Source organism: Trichoplusia ni, unplaced genomic scaffold, assembly GCF_003590095.1.
Source record: "Trichoplusia ni isolate ovarian cell line Hi5 unplaced genomic scaffold, tn1 tig00002967, whole genome shotgun sequence".
In the NCBI taxonomy this organism is placed as follows: domain Eukaryota; kingdom Metazoa; phylum Arthropoda; class Insecta; order Lepidoptera; family Noctuidae; genus Trichoplusia; species Trichoplusia ni.
The window spans coordinates 308,971-321,981 of record NW_020800309.1 but is presented as its reverse complement, the minus strand read 5'-3'; the positions used below and the strand labels follow the sequence as shown (position 1 = coordinate 321,981).

The 13,011-nt window shown below is 33.8% G+C and overlaps 1 protein-coding gene across 11 annotated transcripts in view; it reads right to left on the bottom strand.

The window, feature by feature from the left end:
• Positions 1-13,011, bottom strand: part of LOC113507610 — a 411,058-nt gene that overhangs the window by 262,533 nt on the left and 135,514 nt on the right. The gene's annotated exons all lie outside the window — the stretch shown is intronic.

Sequence of the window (13,011 nt, the reverse complement as noted above, 5' to 3'; positions counted from 1 at the left end):
ATAACAGAGACAAACATCATTGATGTGCAAAATCATTAAGGTACAAAATCATGAAGTCAATATTACAAAAAAAAAATATCTTTAATCTAAATATTCAAGCAGTCACAAAAAAATAACCAGCAAAAACAAAATCAGACACACTTAAGTAGGTATCATAACATTATGAAAGAGTTCGTGACTGCGAATGTAGGAACAGCGTTATAATACTCCAATACGAAATCGAAGATTACGAGATAAATAAAACACTTCAGAGGCACACAAGGAAAGAACGAGAAATATGTTTCGAATAAAAAATGTATCAACATCAAGAGTTAATAGAATCGACGGGCTTTTTGTAACCTTTCTTTCTCCGTTATTTTTGGATCTTTGTGAAAGATTACAGACTTTTAGATCGACTTTATGTTTAAATCACGTTGCGGTTCTATGCATGGATTTGTTTAGACGAGGTGCTGGTTCGATCCCAACGCGGGCAAAGTAGCGATGTGATTTTTTTAAAGTCGTATGGACTTTCTAAATTATTCTAAGACACCACAGACTAAATTATGGTGAAGGAAAACATCGTGAGGAAAATTGGATTTCAAATATTGGAATCTGAAATCCCAAACATGTAGTGAACAAGCATGGTGAATAATTGGAGAGGCCTGCGCCCAGCAATGGGCCGTATATTGTTGCATGCTGGTATAATTATAATTATTTTCATCAATTTCTTCCTAGATTTCTTTTAGTTGCGTACCGTCTATTTAAATGACCTGATTGACTATCTGATCTACACTAATTATATTGATAACTACTGGATCCAAATTATTAAGTCTTATTGCCAGAATTATTATAACCTAACTTCTGACTGTAAGTTATAACTTTCTGACTGCCCAAACATAGATACTATTTTCAGAAACGGCTATCCATCTGACAAATAGTATTTACCTATATAATTTAGATGAACACAAGCAAGATCCCTTAGTGAGGTTGGAATTCAGAAGTGTAATAACCTATCTTCTGAAAGTGCCTTGTTCAGACTCCATAGAAATTGCCAAACGTAGCATACATTCTGAAATAGGTCTAAAAGTTTCATTACACCAATTTCTTCAGACCCTCTTCTAATAACACGAAAAACTTTGCAAAAAAGAAATAGAAAACAAATATAAAATTATGCTTAAAATGTTATACCCGAACCTTAACAATTTTAGGGTTTCCTTCAGCCTAAGAATACAAAAAACCCAAGTTATTAAGTATTATTAGCGGGACCTTGGAATGAAATCCCTATGTAGAGCGAATTCCTACGTAACTTAATATACACAAGCAGTTGTAGAACTTCCAAACATTCCACATTCCTTAATAAATTCTGATATTCGAGTTTTTTTTTTGATAATACATATAATTTTGTTTCTTGCCAATATACTTCTAATAAACATATGGCGCTATCGTTCGTTTATCACGATTGAGAACCTAAATAATAAAAAGCTTGGATGTATGAAAACATAGTAATCCCATTCAGCTTAAATAACATATTATATTATTTCATTTAGCTCAGTGTGCCATTGTGGGGTGAAGGCCTTTCCCAAATTCATCAATTTTTTTTCCTCAAAATAGGCACTTTAAGTAATAATATGTAACGACGCGTCGGAGTCGCGATTCGCCGTGTCTGCAACTAGAAATTATGATATCTTCGTATTGTGATAAAGGGTATTCATCCCCATATTTTAATATCAATAATTTAATTTAATAACTGAAAGAGCAAATTGACTGCATTACTATAAAACAAATAAAGTCACAGAAGTAACGTCCGTCAACAATAAATTGTTGTCCCCAACATTCACCAAATAAAATAAATATAAAATTAAGCCCAGAATTAATCTGACAGACTAAAAATATTTTCGTAGAACACCCTTACAATCTTCCTCGCAATTTCACAAACGATGCCGGCACAGTTTAACGGATCAACGTTGAAAAACGGGAAGGCTTTATGTGAAAAAGTATTTGTTTCTGAATTCGGCCTCAATGGTTATTTACTTATCATCATCAAGCGAACTGTCTTCTGAGTATTTTAAACTGGATTCCAGAATTTGAATAATATTTTTTTCTTTAAAATGATATTATAATACATTTTTTTGTTCCTTAACTTAAGACCAAGAACCTTAACCGAATACGATTTGGCTGTCTGTCCTGCTGTATCCCCTGACATGAAGTCAAGGTAAAGCTAGGTTAGCTAATCTCTACGGAACCTTTCGTAACGCGAATTCGTAATTATTTATTTTATAACGATTTACTCACACCCTGTTATCGGCCAACTAGTTTTGGACTCAACTGGAGTCCATAATTATAAGCTGAAGCTGTCATACGCTTGAGTAAACTGTTATTAAATAAATAATTCTACAGAACTGCCAGAATCGCGAATTCGATTCGTTCTTGACCATCATATTCATTCTACTTGGATCGTTATCAAGTTTCAATGAAAACCCGATGCCACAAACTCATTAAACAGAGCATCAGGAATCGATAACAGGAGCGTAACAAAACCTATTTATAAACCTAACACTATAATCAAATCGACAAAACTATCAATCAAACGAAGTATCGATAAAGGTCAAAAAGGATCATTAGAGTTACTTATCGATCAAGATACAGAAAGGAAGGCTATGAACGGTGACTATAATTCATTCTATGTAAAACTGGTGTCTACAGAACCCGCGACTCAGATAGAAGTCGATATATCAAATAATCGGACAATAGGCATCGACGATATTTCACATCGAAAGCTTTTGTTCGTCCTTCCATTGTGCAAGAATTAAGATATTGGCGTGAATGATAGAATTTTGGGTATTATATCGATTATGTATGAAGGATCGATTTGTCTTATACTTGATTTTCGACCGTTTGGGATTTGATTGATCGCTTCGTTTTATTATATTTGAATCGTTTGAATATTAAATTTTGATTTAATCGAATATTAATTTGATTTTTAAGACAAAATCGTGTTTTTTTTGTTAAATCTTTTTTTATTCTTTCTTCCATCTGGCCAGCAGACGCTAGTTGCTCTTGAAAGAAGGTGGCATACTCAAGAAGTACTGCAAGATCACAGTTTTTAGCGATGGATATTAGTAACCATGGATGGAATGAGCTATAAATATATTACATGCAATTAATCGGACGGAAAGGAAAAAGGTAAGGTAGGCCTATATCCTAAAATCAGAACATTTTTTCAGCATTGGAAAAAATATCAGGCTTCAAAGTCTATTTATCTTGATCATAAAGTAATGGATTACTCAAAAAATTAATCAGCTCAACCCAAAAACATTCATCCGACTGAATCGAAATAAAAGACAAAAACATTTTTGTTAATTACATTAACATCAGTTAGATAGCAATGGGATTAAAAATCTATGTCCGTAAACGGAACAAGGATTATGTTACGACGGTGGGTTGACAACCTGTCATAAGGTAATCCCTTACTTGACGCAGGTCGTCCAAAACAACCATTAAACCTGAAACATTTTCGTTAATACCTGTAAAAACTAAGCTTTGCACCTGCTTTTAGATATGTACTTGCTGGCTGGTCTGTTGGTGTAGTGGTTAGTGACCTTGACTGCTATAATGGTGGTCGCAGGTTCAATTCCCACATGGAACAAATGTTTTTGTGATAGGCAGGATCATTTGTTCCGTGTCTGGGTGTAATTTATCAATTTTATGGAATTATTTCAAAATATATAAGTATGTTTATCATTTCTCTAGTACCCATAATACAAGCTTTGCTTGGTTTGAGACTAGATGGCGTTGTGTGAGAGTTATGCACTATTATATACCGAGTGCAGTTATATTTGGTGCAGACCAAACAAATGAAGGTTAATGTATATGTGTACTAAAGTTGTTGTGAAGAGCAATGGTCTCATAAAGAGTTATCTTGACACAACTCTTGTCTCTTATATGTATGTATATTAAACAAATTTAAAAAGGGAGATAAGCTGTACTATTTTATAAGACTTTACTTTTACTTTGATGAGTGAATTTTATGCTTTCAAATTAATAATACCCAAGAGAGATTAGAACAATCAAAAAACAAAACACCTATAATCAAATCCCAGCCATAATATCAAACTACAAATCTATAGTTGGCTATCTCACTGCATTTCCAAAATCACAGCAGAATCGATCAGCAGATTCTAAGTTATTTCCTCCGAATCCAAGGCATATACTACCAACTCCTTAACTAAGACTGTTGGTGCTATTGAAAAGGGACGCCACTATACACCGTGCTTGCCATCTCTTTTCCGCAATTCGAAGCATTATGCTAACGTCGCCGTAGGGTCCCAGGTTTCTATCTGTCAACCAAGTCACGTTCAATTGGACAACGATAGTCCGAATCTATTCGTGTTTTGGTTGACCGTGCTTCTTCAATGGAATGTATAAATAGGACTACAATTACGGACTTTTCGTCCCATGTTTCATCCGCTATTGTAAAAGTTGTGATGATAAACGTAATTGATGACGTACCAGTTTCAATTGTTGGAAATTTTGGTAATTTACGAAATAAAAGTTTTTTTTTAATATTTTTCCAGTCGGTTTCGTTATTGCCAGTAACGCGTATAATCGAATTCAATTTTGTTTTCGAAATCTAGCTTTTGTTGTTGATGAATAAAATATTAACTGCATAACTTTTTGGGAGTATTTTGAAATTTAATTTGGGGTAAAAATGTTTTGAAGTCATAAACTGGACTTGATTGTATTTCGTTTTATCTTCTTGACTTATTATTTCATTGATTTTACAAGGGATTTTTTTTTTCTCTAGCCCACTGTGTCCCACTGCTGGGCAAAGGCCTCCCCCAAATCCTTCCACGACTCTCTATTCTATTACAAGGGATTACTTAGGCGTATTTATTGGGCTTGTCTGGTTTGTTTCAGATCGCACTAGAGCCCTCAATAATGATGCTTTTTTATTTTATGTACCGAATCTATATTATTCTATGCAAATATTTTTTTTTTTGTTATTGCTCAATTTTTCTCTTTTTTCCCTGCATACTTCCTTTGTAGGTTTTTACATCATACTATTATTCTCAGAACCAATGTTAATTGTTTTCAAGAAGAACGGGAAGAAAGCAAGCATCATAATTCATTATTACGACTTCCAGTCTTATTACCAGATGAAATTTCCATGGCAATACAGTATTAACAACTTTCGAAAATTGTTACTTGCAAATAAAATGGCGAAAAAAATCCTGTAATGAGCTTTATTAAATTACGTCACACAAAAAGTATCATTCGCTCTGCAACAGCAGTGAACTATCCATCAATAATGAAGTTAATTTGAATAATCCGATACACAGTGGATCTGTGTAAAATTATTTTCATTTCGGAGATCGAAAATTGATCCGGCACTTAATCGTCCCGATTTACGATTCAACTGCGTTTTATATTTACGGTTTCCGAATAATAAAACAAGTTTTGGTCTAAGGGATATTTGGGGCAGTCCCATTGTTTAAATAGATTTTGAGTATAATGGACATGGGAGGGCAAATTTGGTATTTGGCAATGTAGATATTAACAAGAAGGGATTCACGAAAAAGATAAGGAAAGGTGGTGAAGAGGAGGGGAGATCAGATACGTTGCTGTCACGGAATGCAATAAACAATTCTGGTATTTTTTTCCGATGCGTGCATAAATCGTTTGGATCTAAGTCGAGATATTAATATTTGTTTCGTGTCCTTGGTTACTTATGGAAGACTGTTAAAAATAAATTGGGTTTCTATTTTTGTCGTTCGTGTTATTGTTTGTTTTCTGGATTTCGTGATTAGGTGAAAATCGATTGGATTGGCAATACACGAATCTCAAAATGGGCGATTAGTTATTTTCGTGTTAGTGGAATTAAGCAACTGCAATTTGAGAATGTACCTATTCTAGATAGGCAGTAGTCGTTTAAATTAACTCTAGATTTGAGTTCAGCTATTACTCCTAACTATGTTTCGAAAATATATTTTTCATTTAACATAGAAAATCGAATTCATTTTCTTTTTATTGCAAACACGCCCAATTATAGTCACCCAATAAGCCAGTTTATAATAACTTCACAAAGACGTATCAATACCGTCAGTTATGATTGGAATTCAAATTCTAGACAGAAATACCGGAATAAACCTGCATAACCCTTAGTGATCGAGCTCTCAATCCCTGTCAATCACCAAATACCTCAAACTCCATATTGTATTTCAAAGGGCGTTTCTGCTACAACATTGGACCCACCATCACCTTCTAAAGCAATATTACTGAACTTGTGGAAACAAGACAGCGCTCTACGTCGTTTAATGCCCTTACTCGCTTCCACATCTTCAATGTCAGGGTTTTATTGTAGACCCTCAGGCTATTTACGGCGTCCATCTTGTTGTTCTGTGACGTCATGTCATTGCACCAAGTCTTAGTAGTTCTAGTTGTGATTACTTTTGTGTTTGCGTATCGTACTTGGTTTTTGGAAGTTGGAGTTAATTTGGTAACTTAGATAGGTGGCTGATGTATGGGTTTTATTCATTATGTATGTGGATTGCGCAGATGAGATCTATGGTCTAATGTATTAATAAATTAAAACATGAATCCAGATATTTTGGTTATGCAGTTTTGGGCTATATTCACTTTTAAATTGATTACAAATATTTCCTGATCGTTGTAAAATATTTCGCACTTAGCTTCATATTTTGATCAGTTATGCTCATCTAAGTTACCACATCTGAAAACTCATAATTTTCACTATAAAGTTCTTCAAGGTTCTTTTATTTTAATACAATTTTAATTCAAGAACTCACAAAATCATATACCATTTGCCTCATAAACGAGTTTCCTTCATCATTAACTTTACCTTTCTCGGCTCCCTCACATTTAATCCCTTGTAAAACTGCAACCATTCAATTTTACCCTGCAATACTTTCATAACAACGCCAATTTCTTTGCGTAACTGGGTCAGTTAACTTTATCAGAAGTAGAAACGAGTTCAACAAACGGAGTTAGGGTTTTAAAAGTTATAATATGGTGGCGGTTCGTAATTTGTCCACTGTTATATGTGAGGTCTCTTCATACGCATACTGATGACGAGGCTTACTCAGGTTGGTGGCATTATTAATCAGTAACTTATCGAAAGTATGTAAAGAAAAAAAGTCATCAAGTGTAAAACAAGAAGTCAAAAAATGAGAAAACAGGGCACCGACTTTATGGTTATGTAGCCATGAAGTCTTTTCGTCGAATACAATATCTAGTATATTAAATTCTCGTGACCCGGTGAATGGAACTCCTCCGAAACGACTCGACCGATTCTCATGAAATTTTCTGCACATATTCGGTAAGTCTGAGAATCGGAAATCTTCATACTGCCATTTTGTGGAAAACCCACTTTTGCTGAGTCAGCCAGTTTTGGACGCCCTTTATTGATGCAAATAACAAAATATAGTTCCTCTGCCCTGATCCACAGCTCAAGCGCCAACAACAGAAGGGAAAACGTATACTGGAAACCAGAATACCAAAAATAGACTCCAGTAATTGCCAACCCGTATAGTTATGATGACACCTTATTGTTTTATTGTCTGTGCATAATAAACGCGCCATTTTGTTTTTATTATGACAGATGGAATTGAGGTGACGATCATAACTCATTGTAATGTGGCCATTGATCGCACTTCAGGGAGTTTTTGGAGCTTACTCCAGTTTTATTGTTTTTTAAAGTGCTTCTATGATGAATGTGGGTTAGGATTATTATTTATTTCGGTTTTTGTAATAATAATTTTGACTATTTATATTTAAATTGACAGTATTTTAAATTATTGTTGAAATCATAAATTGTTGTTAGTGTAATTAAAAAAAAATACATCGAGTACTTATATGGAACTGGGAGACTATACAAAAATTACACATTTGTCCATCTATATTTCATAATTTCGCTGCTAAGCCACTGAATCAATTTTGATGAAATACGGAAAGAGAGATCTTAAGAAATAGAGCCCAGCCTAGCCGGCCTAGCATAATTAACATTGGGTAGACAGAGCTTTGTAAAAAACTAGTAGAGACTGAAACAATAACAAACAGAACAAAACAAAAGCACGCAACACTCTCTCTCCAAAGTCGAAGATGATAAACATTATCATGCAATATACAAACTAAAAACATTCACGACCTCGTAACCCATATAAAGTTAAGACAATTTCTTCAACATTTCTGTCTATCGGGTCCCATGGGAACCGAAACAAGAAACCTTCTTGTAAACTTGTTATGGTTATTTTGTGTATCACTATTACATTATTCAGTACATAATATTCATGTCCAAAGCTCCCGTTTATGTACTTGTTACGTCATATGATTCTGTAATGCGACCTTTTTGGGTTAGGTGTAGTTCGATTGGAAACGATAGGAGTTTTATTTTTAGAAATTAGGAACAGTGACGCGAATACGTTGAAAGGGTGATTACAAAATAAATATAGCTAGAATTCGTCGTAATTCTCCTACTTACAGTCTTTTTACCGAAGACGCTGAATGTCTGTCTGTGGCATCATAGGATAAAGCGATATTTTTTTAATCAAATGTGTTCTTAGCTTCTTGTGATGAGAAAATTGAGCTACAATCTTGAATTCGCAAATTAACTAATACAATGTAGAATTAGTTAAGTAATTGTAATAAATATTTATAATTGTTCAAAAAGACCCCAAAAAACACAGGTCCCATTTTTACTTGGGAACGGGACCCTAAAAATATCAACAGCCCTATCGCCTGGCTTTAGGTAACTATATGTAACATAAACTATATAATCCGATTAAAATACATTACAGGCACACATACATATATAACGAAGTCTGCACCAATAACAGACAGATTGAAATTACAAATTCAATTCTAAATCAATTTTGATATCTAACACAAATAGTACCATTATAACATTCGTTGATTCAATAAATTAATAGTTTATCTTGAGTTAAAGTTTAAATTGTTAAGTAGAATAAATTAAATGTAAATTGTATTTAAAATACTGTTTAAGTTTAATTTAAGTTTTTGATAAGTAAAAGTGGTTGAATAAGCTGTCTGAAAAAAGTGGGTACAGAAATAAATCGTCAATGAGAATTTCAACTGTCTGGCTATTACAATTAGTGGGACAGCCAGGTAACAAACTCACAATCATTCAAATAACAAATACAAGAACTTAATAAAAAGATCTGAATCATACAACAAGTGCAAGTAATAAGCAGGGATCTAACACTTGTTAGCTGTTATGCCTCCACAAATGCGTCTGTTACACGACTAGCATTGTACTTCCCTGGACTACTTGGTTGTTACCAATGATGAAATTCTTTTAATTTGTAAAACCTTCATCTACAACGAATCCCATGTTTAAAACCTACGTTAAACTAATCTTATACATAAAATTCTCGTGTCACGGTCGCATGGAATTTTGTATGCCCAGAATCGGACGATACCAAATTTTCAGATCCCTATTATTTTATTCCCTGGAACTCGTTTGCAAGACTAGAACTATTTACTAGTATATACTAAAATTATTATCATTCAAAGACACCCCTGATATATACACATGTTCTACAGCATCAAACTCCAATGTAATATCAGCAATATTCCACAAGAATATCAATGCATGTTATGACTTTAATGCACCAAACTTCCTTTGACAAATATAACGTTCAGATATGCATACTGAATTAGATAGAGATGTTTGGGACAAGTAATCACATTATTGGAGATCAATAACTTCTAAACAGCGTCCTGGCTTGGAAACTGCGAACAGGATAAGGCATTTGAAGTTATTTAGATGTCCAAAAGGCTTCATGAGGCTCATAATACATGGAGTTTTTGATAGATTGGGTAGCTTTGCTTCGGGAGTAATGGGTAGTGGGTTTAATCATTGCAAATAACATGCGCTAACGTAATCCAGATATTTTTTATAAAAGTCTTTGTGTTTTTGAATTCCTTCGTGTCCGACACACGACATTTGGGTAGTGTTGTCTTATAAAAAATGTGGTAAATTAAACTTCAGCTCAACATAGAAAACTGAAGCTCATTGACAGTTTTGCAAAAAAAATGGTTAATATCTATATCTATACATATAATAAAATTGTAGAAAAGCGAAAACTGTACATTGAATATTTTTAAAAAAGAATAATTGCAGGGTGGTCTACTAACGATTCCGATGCCGAAAATATGATTTTTAGAATTTTTGTCTGTTTGTCTGTTTGTCTGTTTGTCTGTTTGTCTGTATGTATGTCCGGAAAGATCTCAGAAAGTACTAGATAGATTTGATTCAAATTTTCAGAGAATATCACCAAGAGGTCCGGTCAACATACTTTTTACTTATTATCTCGCTTTTCGTTACAGGAGGTGAGCAGGAGCCTTTTATATCTATAAACAAATATCAAATTATCTCATAAACTACTGAATACATTTCATTCAAATTTTGCATGAACCTTATCGTACACATGATACAACAAATATACAAAAACCATAACGCTACTATGCAGGAGGCATGAGCAGTAAAGTTTTAAATTTTTGGACTCACCCGTAACATCGTATAATACAGTTATGAGGTGTATATTCACCCCATTGATTAGTAGGTAGCACGGTTATCAATTTACACAAAAAAACATCACGCTATTTATCTTAATACTTTTGACAGAGCAATAATAGGATTTTTCGAAAATAAATCATTTTCACAAAATTAGTTATTTTATTCTCTCTCAAGTCTGATACCGCGACTATTTCACAAGTAAAATACAAGAAACATACACTAATACATTTTTTTTATGCAATTGTTACCGTAATCATTCTTGAAAGAAAGGAACTTAAATTATTTTTATTTTTATTGATGTACTAAAATTACTCAAGTACAATTGTATATGTATATGTTTTTAGCTCGGTAATGTTGGCGATGCTACTTCAAGATCAAAACATTCGTAGTGACACTCAACCCAAAGTTGCATGTAGTTCACATTGATCTCATCTATAATTATGCATAACAAAAAATTACTGAACGACACAGTTAATTATTACCTTGGTTCATCTGTAACAACAAGCAACAATTTTTTTTTCTTAAATTTGCAACATTAAATAGGCCAAAAGTATTTCGGATAAAAAAGCTCAGAAAACTTGCATAAAAACTGCATAATACGTATGCAATGTGAAAGATCTATAAGACCAAAGCTATCAATGAATATACATTATGTATCTATTGATAGAATAATGTCTACTGATACCTGGGATTATTCAATATTTTAACGATTTGATCGGTCTACATCCGCCATTCTAGAGACCGCACAAGTGGTCCTTCCAAAAATTCCTTTAACAATTTATTGTAATCTCTACTTATTTAAAATTTTCTTCTTTCGTAGCCTGGTTAAAACAGGGGAAGGAACGAGACTGAATAAGTCTCTGAGATCCCTAAGCCGACGAGGATTAGGAACATATTTTTGGAAATTTCCCCAATAAGACTGATAATAGCGTGTAGCTATCAGCACTTACATCTGTCATACAACGTCTGGAAAATTCATTTTGGCTGTCGGTATCGACAGCGTAACCTCATAACCAACCCCATGTAGTCTTTATTTAAGTTCCATTTATGCAGTAGGGATGACGGTAGGTATTTTACTTCAGTGATCGTCAGGTATGTTAACGAATAAAATACGTAATTTTTCTTTGTAAATTGGTACAGTAAATAGAACTCATGCACATGAAGTCACTTTTATGTTCATATTTTTGCTTTGTCGTAACATTACAAATTACACATATCCTATACTTTAGATATTTGTCATTGTCAATTTTGAAAAAAGGGGTGTCTGATATTTATTTTTATTATCACGCCATTTATTTATCAGCAATTTAAAGGCAAATCATGATCAAAACAACAGGGGGGCAAGATAACACGTTTACCAACTTTTTTATTTTGGAAATATTCCAAATGTTTGTGAGGATGATCAGTTTTAATATTAAGAGGACAGTCAAACATAACGTGTTTCAGGAAACCGTTTATTTGGGCGCAATTTTGCAAAATCTTATATCTTATGACACTATATGAAATCCACAATTACCGAGCCCGACTCTCACTTCACCAGCTCCGTCACTCTGTCACTCCGAAACATCGTGTGTGAAAATAACAACTGTCTGGCTATCACTGTTCCTGAGAAACAGCCAGATGACAGACAGTCAAACGGACACCGGGGCCTCAGTAATATGGTTCTGGTTTACCTCTTTGGTTACAGTACAATCATAATTTTATGACACCTCATAATCACTGTCATAATCCGTCTAGCAATTTCAGGTGTAGGCCGTCCCAAGAACAGACGTGCTCGAAAATCATAACCCACCCAATTAGTAAATGGAAAATTTCGAAAGTAAAACATTTTTAGCAGAAGTGCTAAGACTGAGTTATACCTTCTGTTATTTTTTCCTACTTGCACCCCCCCTCCCCTGATGATTTGTCAAACATGTCTAAACGAAAACTAAAATAGTTCAATTCGTTCGGAAGCTATGATGTCACAGACAGACAGGCAGGCAGATATGTCAAAGTTATAAACCCCTCTTTTTGGGATTAAATAAGAAAAAGTCATTAAAACAGCTGTGAAATATTTGACACGAGGATAGTATCGTAAACGATGAAATGTGTTTGATTCAAACATTTGATAGTTTTTAGGCCGCTCAAGATTTATTATAATTTAGAAATAAAAAAGCAACATAAAATATAAAAAAAGTGTTTCATTTTCAATATTGCATTACATTTTTACTATGATCGTTATTATTAAACTTCATAGTTTTTCACATCTTGAAAATCACGCAGACAAAGTCGCGGGCAACAGCTAGTATTTACTAAAAAGGTTGGCAAGGTCCCTAGAGAATACAAGGAGGAAAGACTCCAGTGACTCTACCGACTTTTCCCTATCAGAACTAAGACTCCAGTCATCTAAAAAACGCGACCCCAAACTCAAATTGAACCCATTAATATTCGTAACAAATTTATTGCAATCCAACTCTGCAATAAGTAACAGTTCATCG